Source organism: Rhinoderma darwinii, unplaced genomic scaffold, assembly GCF_050947455.1.
Source record: "Rhinoderma darwinii isolate aRhiDar2 unplaced genomic scaffold, aRhiDar2.hap1 Scaffold_3074, whole genome shotgun sequence".
In the NCBI taxonomy this organism is placed as follows: domain Eukaryota; kingdom Metazoa; phylum Chordata; class Amphibia; order Anura; family Rhinodermatidae; genus Rhinoderma; species Rhinoderma darwinii.
Window position 1 is genome coordinate 10001 of NW_027463340.1, and position 4022 is coordinate 14022.

At 43.9% G+C, this 4022-nt stretch overlaps 1 long non-coding RNA gene across 1 annotated transcript in view; it reads left to right on the top strand.

The window, feature by feature from the left end:
* The window catches only part of LOC142704329 (uncharacterized), a 1332-nt gene extending 10 nt beyond the window's left edge, over window positions 1-1322 (top strand). The window contains exons 1-3 of the long non-coding RNA XR_012867824.1: window positions 1-849; window positions 933-1020; window positions 1113-1322. The exon at window positions 1-849 is cut by the window's left edge and continues 10 nt beyond it. This is a non-coding gene — a long non-coding RNA (uncharacterized LOC142704329). The remainder of the gene's footprint in view (window positions 850-932; window positions 1021-1112) is intronic.
* The last annotated feature ends 2700 nt before the right edge of the window (window positions 1323-4022 follow it).

A 4022-nucleotide genomic window follows, 5' to 3' on the forward strand; every position in this document is an offset into this window, starting at 1 on the left:
TTGGTATCGCTGCATCGGTAAAAGTCCGGAACTATTACAATATAGCATTATTTGACTCACACAGTGAACGGTGTAAAAATGTTTTATTTAAAACCCCCGACTGTCTGTATTCTTCTACCATATTACGTTATAAATGGCCGCTCTGTTGTAACGGTTCACTGGGATACGCTTGTTGTGATGTCATCTAGAATGTGGGCAGATTCTATTTCTCTGAGCGTGACGTCCTCTAGAGAATCTGAGCGTGATGTCATGTGAAGGGCGGGGCCTGTGATCTGCATGTGTTCCGTTTGCACATAATGGCCCTCAGGTTGTGACATCATCAAGTTTATAAATTGGGGTCACACATTGACCGCGGTGTCAGTTTCTCTTGCTGGCTCTCGTCATGGACGTGTCTCATATGAAGAGGAGGAGGATGGTGATGTTTCCAATGATGAGTGTTGTAGAGAAGATGGAGGTTGGCGGACGCCAATTTCCGGAGGACGTGGAGATGGAGGAGGAGGATGAGAAGATGGAGGCTGGCGGACGCCAGTTTCCAGAGGACGTGGAGATGGAGGAGGAGGACAGGAAGATGGAGGTTGGCGGACGCCAGTTTCCAGAGGACGTGGAGATGGAGGATGGGAAGATGGAGGTTGGCGGACGCCAATTTCCAGCTCCTGATGTGGAGATGGACGACCTTTCGGGGGCTACGGTTAACATCAGGGCCTCCAACCCCCGAAAGAGAAAGTGGCCATTTTAGTAACATCTGCCACTTGGGGCCCATTTACCATCAGGGCCCCCAACCCCCGGGAGAGATAGCGGCCATCTTATTTCCATCTGCCGCTCGGGGCCCATTTACCATCTTTAGGTGAGGTAAGTGCCGTCCACTGATGATCTTCTCACCTCACGACTCTTCTACAGCCGCCTGGACACTGAATTTCTGGTTTGTTTTGCAGTTGTCACCCCAACATCGTGGCCTTTACCACCTAAACCATCTGAAATTCCCATCAAGACTCCTCCAGTGATGAGCAGACGCGAGATCCGGTAAGTCTGACGTCTTCCGCTCGTCTTCATCTTCTCCTTGTGGTGAAGGTTTTGTGAATTTTTTTGCTTATTTGTATTTTTTCCTTTTCTAGGATCCGACTTTGAAAAATATGAAAAACGTTTCCGGTTTCTTCTGATCCAGGATCGAGCTGTGTAAGGGTGGACTGGCGGCCATATCCACGGGTGAAGAAGGACCCTCCCCCTCTTCATCTCACCGATCATCGCATGTTAAAGGGCCGGAGACACAGAAAACCGCACAGAAATTCTACCAGATTCTATAATAAACAGATTTATTTTTACCATTTTTAGTGTTTTCATTTCTAGATTGGGGAATTTATCCAGGGAACCTGTGTTCTATGGGGGTCCGAAGGTTATAGGTGTAATACTCTGCAGAATATATCACTATGTATCTGTCAGGAGGTGGAGAGGACAGAGCAATGTTCTGCAGATATCTAGAGAGGTCAGTGGTGTAATAATCTGCAGAATATATCACTCTGTATCTGTCAGGAGGTGGAGAGGACAGAGCAATGTTCTGCAGATATCTAGAGAGGTCAGTGGTGTAATAATCTGCAGAATATATCACTCTGTATCTGTCAGTAGAGGACAGAGCAATGTTCTGCAGATATCTAGAGAGGACAGTGGTGTAATACTCTGCAGAATATATCACTCTGTATCTGTCAGTAGAGGACAGAGCAATGTTCTGCAGATATCTAGAGAGGTCAGTGGTGTAATACTCTGCAGAATATATCACTATGTATCTGTCAGTAGAGGACAGAGCAATGTTCTGCAGATCTGTAGAGGTCAGTGGTGTAATAATCTGCAGAATATATCACTATGTATCTGTCAGTAGAGGACAGAGCAATGTTCTGCAGATCTGTAGAGAGGTCAGTGGTGTAATAATCTGCAGAATATATCACTCTGTATCTGTCAGTAGAGGACAGAGCAATGTTCTGCAGATATCTAGAGAGGTCAGTGGTGTAATAATCTGCAGAATATATCACCATATATCTGTCATGTGATACAGGAGCAATGTTCTGCAGATCTGTAGAGAGGTCAGTGGTGTAATACTCTGCAGAATATATCACTCTGTATCTGTCAGTAGAGGACAGAGCAATGTTCTGCAGATCTGTAGAGAGGTCAGTGGTGTAATAATCTGCAGAATATATCACTATGTATCTGTCAGTAGAGGACAGAGCAATGTTCTGCAGATCTCTAGAGAGGTCAGTGGTGTAATAATCTGCAGAATATATCACCATATATCTGTCATGTGATACAGGAGCAATGTTCTGCAGATCTGTAGAGAGGACAGTGGTGTAATAATCTGCAGAATATATCACTCTGTATCTGTCAGTAGAGGACAGAGCAATGTTCTGCAGATCTCTAGACAGGTCAGTGGTGTAATAATCTGCAGAATATATCACTCTGTATCTGTCAGGAGGTGGAGAGGACAGAGCAATGTTCTGCAGATCTGTAGAGGTCAGTGGTGTAATAATCTGCAGAATATATCACTCTGTATCTGTCAGTAGAGGACAGAGCAATGTTCTGCAGATCTCTAGAGAGGTCAGTGGTGTAATAATCTGCAGAATATATCACTCTGTATCTGTCAGTAGAGGACAGAGCAATGTTCTGCAGATCTGTAGAGAGGTCAGTGGTGTAATAATCTGCAGAATATATCACTCTGTATCTGTCAGTAGAGGACAGAGCAATGTTCTGCAGATCTGTAGAGAGGTCAGTGGTAATAATCTGCAGAATATATCACTCTGTATCTGTCAGTAGAGGACAGAGCAATGTTCTGCAGATCTGTAGAGAGGTCAGTGGTAATAATCTGCAGAATATATCACTCTGTATCTGTCAGTAGAGGACAGAGCAATGTTCTGCAGATCTCTAGACAGGTCAGTGGTGTAATAATCTGCAGAATATATCACTCTGTATCTGTCAGGAGGTGGAGAGGACAGAGCAATGTTCTGCAGGTCTGTAGAGAGGTCAGTGGTGTAATAATCTGCAGAATATATCACTCTGTATCTGTCAGTAGAGGACAGAGCAATGTTCTGCAGATCTGTAGAGAGGTCAGTGGTAATAATCTGCAGAATATATCACTCTGTATCTGTCAGTAGAGGACAGAGCAATGTTCTGCAGATCTCTAGACAGGTCAGTGGTGTAATAATCTGCAGAATATATCACTATGTATCTGTCAGGAGGTGGAGAGGACAGAGCAATGTTCTGCAGATCTGTAGAGAGGTCAGTGGTGTAATAATCTGCAGAATATATCACTCTGTATCTGTCATGTGATACAGGAGCAATGTTCTGCAGATCTGTAGACAGGTCAGTGGTGTAATAATCTGCAGAATATATCACTATGTATCTGTCAGTAGAGGACAGAGCAATGTTCTGCAGATCTGTAGAGAGGTCAGTGGTGTAATAATCTGCAGAATATATCACTCTGTATCTGTCAGTAGAGGACAGAGCAATGGTCTGCAGATCTGTAGAGAGGTCAGTGGTGTAATAATCTGCAGAATATATCACTATGTATCTGTCAGTAGAGGACAGAGCAATGTTCTGCAGATCTGTAGAGAGGTCAGTGGTGTAATAATCTGCAGAATATATCACTCTGTATCTGTCAGTAGAGGACAGAGCAATGTTCTGCAGATCTGTAGAGAGGACAGTGTTGTAATAATCTGCAGAATATATCACTATGTATCTGTCAGTAGAGGACAGAGCAATGTTCTGCAGATCTGTAGAGAGGTCAGTGGTGTAATAATCTGCAGAATATATCACTATGTATCTGTCAGGAGGTGGAGAGGACAGAGCAATGTTCTGCAGATCTCTAGAGAGGTCAGTGGTGTAATAATCTGCAGAATATATCACTCTGTATCTGTCAGTAGAGGACAGAGCAATGTTTTGCAGATCTGTAGAGAGGTCAGTGGTGTAATAATCTGCAGAATATATCACTATGTATCTGTCAGTAGAGGACAGAGCAATGTTCTGCAGATATCTAGAGAGGT